The following is a 17,123-nucleotide window of genomic DNA, read 5'->3' as shown; positions in this document are numbered from 1 at the left end:
GCAATGTAAAAGCTTCGAGCTCTTACCCCCGAAAGTTTTATAAACTTTAAATCGTTATGTCTACGTATTCATTGCACAATGTAAAGGTACATATTATCTGGGATAATAAAGAACATGTTAATTTAAACTTTTAAAGACCATATATAACTTTATTAAAGCAATTATAAATCTCGCGAGGATGCGTACTACGTAAGCGCATCGTAAGATGATGTAACCGCTCTGTAAATAATACGTAAACGCACCGTAAGCTTACGTAAGCCTACGTAAACGCTCCGTAAGCTTACGTCCAACCATGTGACCTTATAACAAAAGATTTCATTGGTTTATATTACTTCCTACTCCAATTGTTGAAAGACCCCTCCCATGTTAATCATTCTTCTTTGGCTTTCAGAGAAGTAACACCTGTTTTCCAGTCTCCAGACATCTACTTATTGAACTTTTTTTTTAAATGGCTGAACAACCTGACTCAGACCATTCTTCATCTGAAGAATTTGTTGCAGAGGAACCTCATACAACTAAAAAAAAAGAATCAAAAGTTTGGAAGTTTTCCGGAGGATAAGAAAAAAGTAAATGCGCAATTCGTCACCTGCAAGATCTGTCAGTGCTGTCAAGGGGAGATCCAACTAAAAAATATTCATTTGGAACCTACAGCATGGAGCGGCATGTTAAAAACCTACACCCAAATAATTGGTTAAAGGCTAAGGCGCAAAGATTACAGAAGGAGGGATCACAGGAGGAGGGCTCTCTTCCTAGTACTTCTACTTCAGCATCTAGAGTACCACCAATGGCAGCCTCAATGATGGCAAACATTCAGCCAGAGCTGAAAAATCTAATGATGCAGTGTATACATTGTAGTAAACCGATAGCCTTTGGCCAAGAGTCAATGCAAGTAATCCTACAGAAGAACAGGAACCACAGGTGCACCCCATAAGTTTTTTTTAGTTTTTTTTCTCATAGTTTGTTTCAGTTGAACAGTTGTTTAGTTTAAAAATTTCATTTTTTTAGATCGTTTCTCTAGCAAAACAAAAACAAAAAAAACAGTTATTTTTAGAACTACCTCTCCCGGTTAAAAAAAGAACTACATTTCTATGTTTGTATGTAAAAGTTTGTCATAGTGAATTTCAAAGTGCAAAACTATAAGGATGTGGTACAGCATAAACCTATAAGGTGTTTACCTATAGTATATTGCACTACTTCCAAAGCACTGAAATGTAACATATGTATATAAATATGTTACAACTCAATGGGCCAGATGTACGTAATCTCGATTTACCTACTCATAAATACCGAGGGCCCGATGTAGGTAATCCCAGATTACCACTTCTTAAATACCGAATCATACCGATTCGGTATTTAAGAACTGGCAATGGGGATGTAGGTATTTTTACCAAATTAATTACCGATTCGGTAAAATTCGGTAATTACCGATTCGATAATTACTGAATCTGTATTTGCCATTGATTCCTATGGGCCTTGAAGCCCATAGGAATCAATGGCAAATACCGATTCGGTAATTACCAAATCGGTAAATACCGAATCCTGCCAGGGGGAACAGGGTGTCACTTTGACACCCTGTAGCACCCCTGTTTTTGGCTTGTGTGCAATGTGACACACATACATGCCCTTAGGGAATGTATGTGTGCCACATGGCACAGGTGTACATGCACAGATGTGCATGTACACAGGAATTCCATATTTACCACCCAATTGTATTGAGTGGTAAATAACGAATTCTTAGACGCCTCTAGCACTATTAGGGAGCAAGGGACTGAAAAAGAGTGAGGCACTTATTCTGTCACAATAAGAGAGTAATAACAAACTTATTTTTGATTCTCATACTTACCTTATAAATAATGAAAACTTAGACACTGATGCGAAAAAAGTTTTTTATTTCTTATACTTACCTTCTAAGATATAAAAAAACTTGAAGAAATTTTTTTTTTAAATATAATATCTGTAAAACACAAGAAACAAATACATTATTATGCATACAATGTATATTTCACAATACAAGAGAGAAGGAAGGAGATTAAGAGTCAAGAAAGATAGATGGCACATGCAGAGGGACACATGCCACAGGTTGAGAGTAAGATGGTGCAGGCAGAGAGTGAGATAGAACAAGTAGAGGGTGAGATGGTGCAAGCAGAGAGTAAGATGACACACGCACATGCATATATTGTGCAGACAGAGGGTAAGATGGCACACACACAGAGAAACATGGAACAAGCAAAGGAAGACATAGCACAGTCAAAAGAGAGATGACGAATGAGCGTGAGACAAGGGGAGTGAGGACACAGAGGGAGTGAAGGAAAGAGAGAGAGAAAGGGACTGAGTAAGGGAGCAAAGAAAGACAAGTGATGGAGTGTGGGTGAGTTAAAGAGAGTGAGTGTAAGAGAAGGGCAGTGAGACAGTGAAGGGACAGAGGAAGTAAGGCTAACAGAGAGACAGTGAAGAAAGAGAAGTGAGGATGTCAGAGTTCAAAGGGAGTGACAGAAGGAGTAAGTGAAGTGGAGTAAGGTGAGTGAGGGTAGGTTAATGAGTAAGGGAGCAAAATAAAGAAAGAGCGGTGAAGGGGAGTAAATCAGATGAACTGAGAAAAGGTAAGTGAGGGAAACAAGAAAGGAGAAGGGGAGTGAAGGATAGGAATAAAGGGTACTGAGGGAAGCAGCCTAACAAAACAAGGGTGAGGTGAGTGAGAGAAGGACAGTGAAGTTGAAGAAAGACAAATGATAGAGGGTGGATAAAGTCGAGTGAGCGTGAGACAATGGGAGTGAGTGATTGACTACACACAGGGAGTGAAGGAAGGAGTGATAGAAGGAGACTCAGTGAGGGATCAAAGAACGGAAAATGAGGTAGTGTAGGTGAGGGAAAAGGACTGACAGAATGAGGTGATGGAGAGAGTCATGCTAAGAGACAGGGAGCGATGGAAGGACAGACAAAAAGAGAAATAAAAAAGTTTTTGGGGTCAGTCGTACTTACCTTATAAATGAAATATCTGTGGAAACAAAAAAACAAATCAGTTATAATACATTATTCACAATACAAGAGACAAAGCAGGAGAAAAAGGAAAGAGGAGTTAGGGAAGGGAAATGAGGGAGAGGGAAGGGGGAATTAGTGCAGGTGCGTTAACAACAGTGAGTCTAAGAGAGAGGGAGTGATGGAAGGGTACAGAGAAAGTAAGAGGACACAGGGAGTTTTGTGAAGGTGTGTTTGAAGTGCAGTTAGGTGAGTGACAAAAGGGAAATTAGTGAGTGAGCAAAGGAAGGAAAGATAGGTGAAGGGGAGTGAAACAGAGGAACTGACTTAACATGAGTGGGTGAGAAGACTAAGAAGAAGGGGAGTGAAGTATAGGGATTGAGGATAAGTGAGGGAAGCAAAATAAAGGGACAGGGGTGACGTAGGGTAAAAGAATGACAGTAAGTTTGACGAAACAGAGGTGATAGAGGATGAATAAAGGCGAGTGCGCATGAGACAAGAAGAGTAAAAGAGTGAGGAAATAGAGGGAGTGAAGGAAACAGTGAGAGAAGGGGACTGAGTGAAGGAGCAAAAAAAAGTCAGTGACAAAATGTGGATGAGTTAAAGGGAGTGAACATAAGAGAAAGGGAATGAGAAACTGAAGGGATGAAAGCAGTGAGGTTAAGAGAGAGGCAGTAAGGGAAGGATAGACAGAAACAGAAATAAAAAAGTAATGAAAATATATTTTTATTAGTCGTACTTACCTTATAAATGTAATATCTGTGGAAGAGAGTAAACAAATCAGTTATAATATATATTTCACAATACAAAATGCAAATTAACTTGTACAACATGTTATATGGTTTATTTTTGCTGTTCTCAGAATATATTGATTTTCACTAAAAACAGTGAGTTCAATACTATTCATCATATCACAGCGGGCAAAAAAACCAGAATCAAAATGATTGTGTTTAAAAAACCCATAAAACTTAGAAAAACATATCTTAAATGTTTTCTTCCAAACAGCAATTTCTAAGATACAGTATCTCATTATTATACTCTCAAACTAAAGTGATATAGAAACATATATTAACCACATTTACCCGAAATACGTATTCTTCATTTACATACCTTTCCACGTGGCCAAATGGTATACAGAAAGTCCTCTTTTTGGAAATTACTTAATAGTAGTTTTAAACTTCCATTTACCCGACTTTCGGAATGAAAAGTCCAACATCTATTTCATCATCTAACAATAATTATATTTGCACCTCTGACTTACTCTTGATAAACATTTCCTATAGTACTGATATCACTCACTATGTGATACACTTACACTACGTCTGTGACAACTACCAGTTTACCAATTATCTTGATCACTTTCACTCACAAACTAATTTTCAACAACACACTTACTTTTATTAACTGCTCCATTCTTCATTGTCCAATTACTTTCACTAAAATTTCGGTTCTAAAAACACTAGGTAAGAATTTGTTAAGTCAAAAGGCAAACGTTGTTTGAAAATCAATTGAGTATCATTACAAACTTATGTAAAAACATATATTATCAACATTTACCCGAGAAACTCATTTTTCATTGATGTACTTTCCCACATAGCCAAATAGTACATAAAAATTCCTTGGTTTGGAAAATACTTAATAATACTCTTGACCTTCCATTTCCCGACCTTCTGCATGAAAAGCCCCAATGTCTTTCGTAACACCTAACAATATTTATATCTCCACCCACGGATGTGTATCATGTCCATAAAACCTTAAACAACCAGTAAACTATCAGAATCTGAACATCATATAGTATCATGATGACTAACTTTTATTAATTGCTCCAATCTTTCTAGGCCAATTACTTTTCCTAAAATTTAGGTTGTAAAAACACTAGGTAAGAATTTTTTAAGTCAAAAGGCAAACGTTTTTTGAAAGTCAAAACAGTATCATTACAATAAGTCCAACCGTTTTGACATTTTAAATAAGCTGTATAATGTCCAGATGTTGTTGAAGGACCATCATGGAAAATAATTGCTACTGTTACAAAGGTTCTTCCTGAAATTGATAATTGAGAGGCCACAACATTTCTAATTAAAGTTGTTAATTTAGTTCCATCAGGTCTACATCGTTGGAACATTAAAATTACGTACTGTCCATAACTTTGTATAAATAATGTTGATAGCATTGCAGAGTTACATTGGGTACAAACCATGTTTTGATCAGCTGCTCTAACTAGATTATTAAAAGACACTGATTTGCAGTCTGGTAAAGTCAAATATATAAATCTTTCAGTATTTACTGTTGTACTACTTGAAAAGGAAAAATTATCGCAGACATGTTGCCATTTATAAGAAAGGCCAAAAAGATTTTCAACATCTATACCTTCCTCTTGCAATACAGCAAGCATGTACATTAGAAATTCTTGACAATCTTGCTGTATATCCTGAGAAAATTTAGTTATACCAGAACATACGTCTAAATCATTTTGAATATCATTAACACTTTCTATATGTGTTCTATCACTGCTACATTTCTCAAACACAGTATTCAACAAACAACAAAAACTTTGATCCCGATTTTCAACAATCTGTTCTTGCAAACTTTGGAGAAAAAAACAACGTTAACCACTACATTAGCATAGCAGTTGACACCAGAACTGTTCTCAAACTGAAATCCAACAATATCTTCAACAGAATCCTCTTTATCTCTTCTTACAATTACTGGTTCATCTACTTTTCTTTTTTTTGCTACAGCCTTGCTACAATTGTTCTCATTTCTTCTTTTTTCGGCCTAGCACACGCTTTTCAAATAGAGGATATTGAGGTAAATTTGGAGCATACTCTCTTCTTAACCTATTATATTCCTTTACACAATTTAGATCTGCACTAATCTTTGTCTCATCAAAATCAATCAAGTACAATCCAGATAAAGTTCTGACTCGAGATAAAGCAACATATGCCATACCCTCCTTGAAGACAGAACTTCCAATATTCATCAAAGCACTATCTACACTTACCAAAATGGGGTCACACACTGCTAATACACCAGCGGGATCGCCCCTAAGGACCATGGTAACTGTAGTACTGTTCTCTGCGATGCATCTTCTTTCGAATTCTCGTGTATCTTCAAATCTTCGCCATCCCATTACACGTGTTTCGGGGTATTTACCCCTCATCAGCAGGGATTAGGCCATCTTCTTATCTTCTGGGGTTGCTGCGTGCTGCCAAATATTACCAGGTATAGTACCACACAAAGGCGCGCAGGTGCGGGGTCCCGAGCTCGTCAGTTCAAAGCTCCAAGGAGCATAAACATTCACCAAAATGGGGTCGCACACTGCTAATACACCAGCGGGATCACCCCTAAGGACCATGGTAACTGTAGTACTGTTCTCTGCGATGCATCTTCTTTCGAATTCTCGCGTATCTTCAAATCTTCGCCATCCCTGTACAAGTGTTTCGGGGTATTTACCCCTCATCAGCAGGGATTAGGCCATCTTCTTATCTTCTGGGGTTGCTGCGTGCTGCCAAATATTACCAGGTATAGTACCACACAAAGGCGCGCAGGTGCGGGGTCCCGAGCTCGTCAGCTCAAAGCTCCAAGGAGCATAAACATTCACCAAAATGGGGTCGCACACTGCTAATACACCAGCGGGATCGCCCCTAAGGACCATGGTAACTGTAGTACTGTTCTCTGCGATGCATCTTCTTTCGAATTCTCGCGTATCTTCAAATCTTCGCCATCCCTGTACACGTGTTTCGGGGTATTTACCCCTCATCAGCAGGGATTAGGCCATCTTCTTATCTTCTGGGGTTGCAGCGTGCTGCCAAATATTACCAGGTATAGTACCACACAAAGGCGCGCAGGTGCGGGGTCCCGAGCTCGTCAGCTCAAAGCTCCAAGGAGCATAAACATTCACCAAAATGGGGTCGCACACTGCTAATACACCAGCGGGATCGCCCCTAAGGACCATGGTAACTGTAGTACTGTTTTCTGCGATGCATCTTCTTTCGAATTCTCGCGTATCTTCAAATCTTCGCCATGCCTGTACACGTGTTTCGGGGTATTTACCCCTCATCAGCAGGGATTAGGCCATCTTCTTATCTTCTGGGGTTGCTGTGTGCTGCCAAATATTACCAGGTATAGTACCACACAAAGGCGCGCAGGTGCGGGGTCTACACTATACTACACTATCTACACTTAAACCTTGAGATTTATGAATAGTTACTGCATATGACAAAGAAACAGGAAACTGTTTTTGGCGGACATATAAATCTTTCACAAGCAAAAATCGAACAGAACAACGACTAAACTGTTGTACTTCTTCAATTCCATTACATTTAATTTTTAAAAATTCAATTCCATCTCTATTTCGGTAATTCACAAAAACAACAACATGACCCATTGCTCCATTTACTAAACCTCTTTCCACATTTAAATTCCGTCGTAAAATTATACGACAATTTAAACATACATATAGAGTCTTTTCAAAACCAGCAGTTTTAGAAATTGTGTTCTCTAAAGAATCCAACTTTGATTTCAACTTTTCTGACAAAACAATAGTAACTCCTTCGTGCTCTATTTTATCAATAGCTTCCAGTTTCACAATCTCTTGATGTTCTAACTCTAACATTTTGTTGTTGAAGACTGAACATTCTCGAAGAGTTGGCATCAAGCATATTACAGTTTTGTTTTCAGCAATTTTCTGATAAATAATCTCTGGGAGAATATTTTCCTTTGGAAACAAATTTGAAATTATTCGTGATTGTAAAGCTTCTTTGCCATGTTCAGTTACTTTTCCAATTCTTACATCTTGTAGAATATTTTTATAATCTTCATCCTTTGCCTGTCGCATGTTTTGAAGCAGTTCTGCATATTTAAAATATAACCAGATATTCACATTTCCAATGCTTCCTAGGCATTTTCCTGTATCTTCATGCGTAAGCATCTTAAACACTGGTTGTACTTTCACTGGAGTTATCTGCAGTAGATCTCTAAAGACAATGATGTGTTTGCCTCCAATTAACACATCATACTCTGTTTTAAGAATTTGTTGCATTCTTAAATGCACAAAAGCAAGCCTCACATTTGAAACCATGCTTACCTCATCAATGATAAGAAGTTTCATTTTCTTCAGGACTCTACCAACTTCACAACAAGCTTCTCCAGATAGCTTGTGGTATTGTAATTTATTATCATGCTCTACTGGCAGCATCAATAAACGATGTAAAGTAATCCCTTTAATGTTATGTGCTGCCAACCCAGTTGGAGCAGTAACAACACAAGACAGTGATGACTCTGTTCTTTTCTGCAGATAAGTTGCAATTGATTTAATCAGAAAACTTTTCCCAGTTCCGGCTTCTCCACTCACATACAGTCGGACAGGTTCAAATGACGTACATGAGCACTCTTTTTTATCATGACGTAAACCATGCTCAATCTGTTCTGTGACTTCATCATATATTTTTTCTGCTCCACGTTTAGTTGATTTTCCAAATCTTCTAAATTAACTACATCCTCCTGAGCTTGTTCCATGGCTCTTTCCACCTCTTCCATGGCAGTGGCAGCTTCATTTTGGATAATTGGTCCTCCTAGTGGATACTGACTCAACGAAGCAGAACTCTGACTGTCTTGAGAACGGTCTCTAGCAATCTCTGCTGCAATGGTAGCTTCTTGCTGTATTTCATCGTTCAACATTTGCAGATAATTTGAAAAAACAGGACATTCTATGGTATCCTTGGTTGCATTGAAAGAATCTTCAAAACTGAAAAAATCTCCAAGTAGTTCCTCTCCTGAACGCCATGGCTTAAAGAGTTGCAAAAGAGCTAAATAGTCAAATTCCCTTTTATCAGGAGATTCGCAACTCAATTTACGATGGTTAATCAAATGTCCTTTTCTTTGTTTCACCAGACATCCTTCACATCCACTTACAGCATATACTTCTTTATTGATATCTTCTGTCATATTCCTCTTAAAAGTATAGCTTTGCAGTACTTCATAGAGACAAACGTTCTCAAGATGACTACTTCTATTTGGATAATATGTATCCAACATGTTTGTCTTCAAAATATCTGTACTGTTTGGTTGAAACTCCGCCAAATACTCAATTTCTTGTGCAGACTTCAAAACTTGGTTTCATGTAGCAGCAAAACCTAGACTCACCCAAATGATGGATCTCGATTTGGCATACAGACTTGCTGATGATAACCGATCTGAACATTCATATGCTCCAATTTCTCGATGCGACAACATCTTCAGACTGTAACTGTATAATTTCTTACTTAGGCTCTTTTCATGCGAAATATCCTCCCACATTTCCTTCAGTTCCGTCTTTTCTGATTTTGTGATGTAAGACGTTACATATCGAGCCACAGCAATAGAGTTGTCAGCAACATATTGAATATCCATGTTAGCATTCCATATGGACAAAATGACTTGGTTGTAGTCATTTCTGTATTTGGACTCTTCATTTCTTTTCAAGTTGTACGTATTTTTTTCGGTGATTTTCTTGTCACAGTATGTCGCAGTGAAGACATAAAATTGTTCTCTCTTCCTTTAGATATTACTGGTCGTGGAAATCCAAAACGACATTTTGTGTAGAACTTCTCCTTGGATTTGAACTTTCGACGACAGTACTTTCCACAGCGATGGGTTTGAAAACGTAAGACTTGATGTCGTAAATTGTCTTCTTCTGTACTTTTCGGAACAACAAATGTGGAATATTGTTCAATGAAACTCATCACTGTGTCATCCGAATCTGTTCCAAATTTGGGAGCATCTTTGATCCATAGCAGCATATGTATGTGAGAAGCACCTCTTGCTTGATACTCCTTTCTCCAAAAGAAATCCAAAACCTCTCCAAGTGGAGGATTTTTTTTGTTTGTGATGAAAGACATCATAGCTTCAAATCGATGATTAAAATACCTACAAACATTAACTGGATCCAAAGACCACAGTTCTCCAGGTGTCTTGAATTCTATATTTTCTATGTTTCCATTTGCCTCTCGAAGAAATTCAAGTAAGTCTTCCCAGGCATACTCAGCACAGCTAAGAGTGAGGAACCATGAAGGAGTTCCTAAGTTTCTTAGCATACATTTCAATTCCCCATGACAACGGTACCAATACTCATTCGTACCACGCTGACATGCCATGAGATTGATTAGGTGAGATTCCAAAATACAGTCTTCCACTTTGACTTTATCCATAAAGTCCCTTGCCGAAACATTTTGAAGATGTACTCCAGATTTCAGTATATAGTTCACAGCATACGATAGTCCAGAGAAGTCACTCTCAAACAGAAGATGAAACAAATATGGAATGCATTGATGAAATCTTGGATCTTCTGCATATAATCTTAAACTCTGGTATTCCGACGCAGGAATTTGAACGGGTCGGTGATCATATCTTCCACCTTGACCTGTTGGAAACAATTGAGGAAAACAACGAGCTTCCAAGCTTTCTTCCCATACACTTATGGGACTTCCTTTGGCTTCTTTCATTTGGAACAACTCAATAGCATTCCCCATTACTTCTTTGGAATGCAGAGGATGAACACTATGATGCTCATAAATCTGTTCACTTCTAGACACATCTACTTTTTCAATCTGTACAGCTGATGAATCACTGTCCTCTTCTACAGTTGTTTCCCCTTCTCCTACATATACATTTTTGTAGTACTGATTGTTTTTTACTAAATACAACGTTGCCTTTTTGACTTTCCTAACATCCACTAATTCTTGCCAGATTTTCTTACTCTTTGTAGGAACGCCATTAACTAGAATAACTAGAGGTGCCTCTTCCACTTTTTCTACGCCAATGGTGTCAATATTTTTCTTTAAATCTAAAGGCAAATAAACAACTCTTCCCTTTAATCCTCTCTGTAAATCTGAAGGAGGCAATTTCCTTGTCTTAGGCTCCAAGCGAACAATAGCCTGAAAAGGATGCACACATTGAATCAGAATACACTCATAGGTATTTAAACCCATCAATTCAGACGGAATCTTTACCAACTCAAGATTATTATGTACAGCTCTAGCAGGCATTCTGTTTTCATTTAATTTATTATAACAATATTTACAAATACGCAGATCAGAACCCAAATCAAAACAATTCTCAACCAACAAATAAGTTGCAAAATCCTTCCATTCATTATTATTTTCCATTTCACTTTTAACATATAAATCAACTAACCGAGTCTGATTCTTATAATGAGTTCGTCGCCAACACACACAAGGAAAATGTGGCCTTTCACTTGAAATGACCTTAAACTTTGTAATTTCATGATCAAAATTTTGAGTACTTACAATCTGTGCATTCTCTTCCACATTACTTTCTATTACTGTATCATTTTCGGCAGTGTCCTCTTTTTCACCAAAGTAACAAAACTCTATCTCTTCACAAATCTTTTTCACATCTAATTCAGATCCATGCAAAAGAGCACTGTTTAACTGTTTTAGCTTAAGTGCTGGACTTTTTGCATAATACAACCTTCTCACTATTTTCCTCACTTTAGTTTGATGCACTCCTAACATCCTAAAATGGTGAAAAGTACTCTGACATACTTTTCTAGAAAGACAAGCCAGTGAATGACCATGCAAACCTGTTTTTTCCCTCACTCTGCAAGGATCTAAGGGGCATATTATCAAGGGATTTATCTCCACTTTTTTGGCTTTAAAAGCCAAGAAAGTGGAGATAAAATTATCTCCCTATCAGCAACAGGGTGTTAACACGCAAATTCGCATGTTAGCACCCTTTTCTCTACGCTTCCCCTTGCATCTCTAATGAGATGCAAAGGGGGCGTTCCAGAGAAAAATAATAGGAGAAATGTTGTTAAGCGACATTTCTCCTATTATCAAGGATTTCGCTAACCCTGTTAGTGATAAAAAAACTGCGCTAATCGCGGTTAGCGCTGCTTTTTTTACACCTGGTATTTTCCTGACTTAGCCATGATATCCTGTGGAAGGTGGATATCATGGCTAAGTTTGTAAGCCCCTATCATCAAGCTAACGCCAAACTTCGAGAGATTATCGTTGGTTTTCCAGCGATAATCTCTCATTTGGAAGTTAGCGTGAGGATTTTTATCACTTCTGAGATAAACCTTGCTAATAGCAAGTTATCTCTGCGATAATTTCCGGCGATACTTAGCGATAAAAAATTAGTTGCTAAGCCTCGTTAGCGATAAATATGCCCCTAAGTCTTGTAACATCTAAACTTTTGTTTTAGACTTTTCTTACTATATGTATGTAAGAAATTGCAAAACAAATTAATAGAATCCTGTCGCACACTACAAATACTACTACAATTCCAAGTATACACCGGAGCCTTAGCACGTCTCCCTAAAACTTCATCAGCTAACACCTCATCTGCATTTCTAGGCACAATTTTTTCTTTTTCAACTGGACAACCGTCCTTCACCTCATATGCACGATCACTGGTGTCAACTGCATGCACCAAAACATTACCTTGAAAGTAACTCTCTTCATTAAAAAATGGCTAACTGCTTGAACTATGCTTCCATTCTCCCGAAAAAACATCACAAAAATTAGTCCGATTGATTACTCTTTTCCACTTACATTTTGATTTCAAATCATTGATTGCCTTATCTAGTGTACAAGAATATGAAATGCTGTGAGAGATGCGTAAAGGATTTTACTAATGGCATAAATTGAGATAGAATATACAAAAAAGAGGGGCATATTTAGAAGCCCCTTGCGCAATGTTTAACATGGATGCAAGCAGAAAATGCATGCAGAGTAATAAAATTGGCACACAGACAAGAATATGCATAATGCAAGGGGTTTGTAAACATGCCAATGAAACCATTACACTATCTCTATACCAGCATTAATGTTAAACATTGCGCAAGGGACTTGTAAATATGCCAATGAAACCATTACACTATCTCTATACCAGCATTAATGTTAAACATTGTGGAAGGGGCTTGTAGATATACCTCTCTTTTTTGTATATTCTATCTCAATTTATGCCATTAGTAAAATCCTTTACGCATCTCTCACAGCATTTCATATTCTTGTCTGTGTATCAATTTTATTACTCTGCATGCATTTTCTGCTTGCACCCATGTCAAACATAGCGCAAGGGGCTTGTAAATATGCCTCTCTTTTTTGTATATTCTATCTCAATTTATGCCATTAGTAAAATCCTTTACGCATCTCTCACAGCATTTCATATTCTTGTCTGTGTATCAATTTTATTACTCTGCATGCATTTTCTGCTTGCACCCATGTCAAACATTGCGCAAGGGGCTTGTAAATATGCCTCTCTTTTTTGTATATTCAATTTAAATTTATACCATTAGTAAAACCCTTTACGCATCTCTCACGGCATTTCATGTTCTTGTCTGTGTGCCAATTTTATTACTCTACATGCATTTTCTGCTTGCACCCATATCAAACATTGCGCAAGGGGCTTGTAAATATGCCTCTCTTTTTTGTATATTCTATCTCAATTTATGCCATTAGTAAAATCCTTTACGCATCTCTCACATGATTTCATATTCTTATCAGTGTGCCAATTTTATTACTCTGCATGTATTTTCTGATTGAACCCATGTCAAACATTGTGCAAGGGGCTTGTAAATATGCCTCTCTTTTTTGTATATTTTATTTAAATTTATACCATTAGTAAAACCCTTTACGCATCTCTCACGGCATTTCATATTCTTGTCTGTGTGCCAATTTTATTACTCTACATGCATTTTCTGCTTGCACCCATGTCAGACATTGCGCAAGGGGCTTGTAAATATGCCTCTCTTTTTTGTATATTCTATCTCAATTTATGCCATTAATAAAATCCTTTACGCATCTCTCACAGCATTTCATATTCTTGTCTGTGTGCCAATTTTATTACTCTGCATGCATCTTCTGCTTGCACCCGTGTCAAACATTGCGCAAGGGGCTTGTAAATACGCCTCTCTTTTTTGTATATTCTATTTAAATTTATACCATTAGTAAAATCCTTTACGCATCTCTCACAGCATTTCATATTCTTATCTGTGTGCTAATTTTATTACTCTGCATGCATTTTCTGCTTCCACCCATGTCAAACATTGCGCAAGCGGCTTGTAAATATGCCTCTCTTTTTTTTATATTTTATCTAAATTTATGCCATTAGTAAAATCCTTTACGCATCTCTCACAGCATTTCATATTCTTATCAGTGTGCCAATTTTATTACTCTGCATTCATTTTCTGCTTGCACCCATGTCAAACATTGCGCAAGGGGCTTGTAAATATGCCTCTCTGTTTTTGTATATTCTATCTCAATTTATGCCATTAGTAAAATCCTTTACGCATCTCTCATGGCATTTCATATTCTTGTCTGTGTGCCAATTTTATTACTCTGCATGCATTTTCTGCTTGCACCCATGTCAAAAATTGCGCAAGAGGCTTGTAAATATGCCTCTCTTTTTTGTATATTCTATTCAAATTTATACCATTAGTAAAACCCTTTACGCATCTCTCACGGCATTTCATATTCTTGTCTGTGTACCAATTTTATTACTCTGCATGCATTTTCTGCTTGCACCCATGTCAAACATTGCACAAGGGGCTTGTAAATATGCCTCTCTTTTTTGTATATTCTATCTCAATTTATGCCATTAGTAAAATCCTTTCCGCATCTCTCACAGCATTTCATATTCTTATCAGTGTGCCAATTTTATTACTCTGCATTCATTTTCTGCTTGCACCCATGTCAAACATTGCGCAAGGGGCTTGTAAATATGCCTCTCTTTTTTGTATATTCTATCTCAATTTATGGCATTAGTAAAATCCTTTAAGCATCTCTCACAGCATTTCATATTCTTAACAGTGTACCAATTGTATTACTCTGCAGGCATTTTCTGCTTGCACCCATGTCAAACATTACGCAAGGGGCTTGTAAATATGCCTGTCTTTTTTGTATATTCTATCTCAATTTATGCCATTAGTAAAACCCTTTACGCATCTCTCACACCATTTTATGTTCTTGTCTCTGTGCCAATTTTATTACTCTGCATGCATTTTCTGCTTGCACCCATGTCAAACATTGCGCAAGGTTCTTGTAAATATGCCCCTCTTTACCTTATATTCCATCTCAATTGATGCCGTTAGTGAAATCCTTTATGCATCTCCCACACCATTTCATATTGTTTTCTATCTGCTATTCCTATCCCTCTCCATACATTCACTGCTTGCACCCATGTTAAAGGTTGCACAAGACGCTTCTAAAAAAGGAGCATATTTACAAGTCCAATGAAACCATTACACTATCTCTATACCAGCATTGAATCCAAGCATGAAAAACAATTTAAAAAGAAGTCTACCCTACAAACTAAAAGATACAAACTGTAAGCACACACACCTAACATTATGGAAAAAGGTGAAAATATAATTCCTTAATTCTCACTCACTGTGATCCTTGTCAAAAATCTTTAAGCCACACATTTTATCAAAAAACATTTAGCATGGTAAATCATTTTACACACAGAGCACAACCCATTTAAATGAGCACTACACTACAATGCAGAAACCTGACTCATTTTCAAAATACAACAGTAATGAAGCACAATATACTTGTTATGCTTCCCAATACTGCAAACAGCACTCTCTCTATATTACTCACCTTTAAAATCGCTTTTGAAAATATAGAACAGTGTCAAACACACAGCAGATTTTCTTAAGCAGAATCTCTGAAATGCTGCTCACACACTGGAACCAGAAATTGCACACTTTCTCACTCATTCTTCACACATATTTCAGGTCTTAACCAATGAAATGTCTTCCCACACTATTTCAAAATTAAACTAACATTTCAATTGGTTCTACATTCCCACACTTTCAAACTCACACAATATTCACTCACCCCCCTGGTGCTCATTCAACCTGTTACCATGGTAACTCCCACCTAAGGAAGAACAGAGTTTAAAAGTTCATCATGCTATGTTGCAAATGAATACAGCAAGGTTGTTAGAGCTTTCAATATAACAGCTAATCATGTGCAATGTTCCTTTCAATGACCTTTTCTGAACCATTAGAATTGCTTCTCTTAAAAAACAAAACTATGCACCCTAATATGCTCTATTCCATTTTCAGAAAGCATCAATCATTTCTTAAGCTTCAAGTGCAGTGAATGTCCTCCTCTTTTTTTTCTAAACTGCAAGCTTTCCAACTGCCATTTCATTTACAGCCCTCATCTGAGTACAACCAGACCTGCCTTGAAGATGCCTTCAGTATGGTTTGTAGGACACAGTTTTGTATTCTGGTCTTGTATGTTGTAATGCAAGTTATTGTGGTATATTGAATCCATACTGTAGTCTTTCAGGAAAGCAGAAACAGATTTGTTCACATGATTCCTTCCTTTCTCAATGTGTGGTCAGAATTGGTGTAGGGGGTCATGAGTTCTTACTCTGGTGAAACACACTTGCTGTTCTATATACTTACTTATGTTGTAAACTACTGCATCAGAGACAGTCAGCTAGAGAAAGGATGCAGGACATGAAGAACACAAAATTGTATCACTTTGCTACTACCTCATAAATTACATTTAAATAAGTATAATTTTCAAAACAATCTTTCTTTAATAAATTAAAATTTATTTATCAGAATGTTGAAAATCTAAAAGAACTTGTAGCATTTCTTCATCAGGAATTTCATCCATCAAAGTGTCTGAAAATGATTCGTCAAACTCAACAATGTCTACACATTCCATTAATTCCATATCTAGTGTTTCATCAAAAAAATCTGCCATGGTATCTCCTTCATGTTCTTCATGATTTGTTTCATCTATACGATCAATATACACCACAGAATAAGTTGCCTCAATAAACGTTGCTGTTATTTCAAAGAAGATGTTGGTAGGCTCCTTATTTCCATTCATCATTTTATCTTAGTGTACTATTAAAAGAAAGAGAAACAGTGCTTACTGCATGATTTCCTGCTCTGGTGAGACACACTTGCTGTTCTTTAAACTTACTTATGTTGCAATCTTGTGCATCAGAGACACACAGTGAGAGAAAGGATGCAGGACATGAAAAAGAGATGTCAAATACACATTTAGGAAAATTTTGGGGAGAAGGGAAATATTTATGAGTAAACTTACTATGTAACACCAAAAATTATCAGTTTGCTACTACCTCATAAATTACATTTTGATAAGTATAAATTC

This window comes from Lissotriton helveticus, chromosome 3_1 (assembly GCF_964261635.1).
Source record: "Lissotriton helveticus chromosome 3_1, aLisHel1.1, whole genome shotgun sequence".
NCBI classification, from domain to species: domain Eukaryota; kingdom Metazoa; phylum Chordata; class Amphibia; order Caudata; family Salamandridae; genus Lissotriton; species Lissotriton helveticus.
This window is presented reverse-complemented; position numbering follows the sequence as displayed.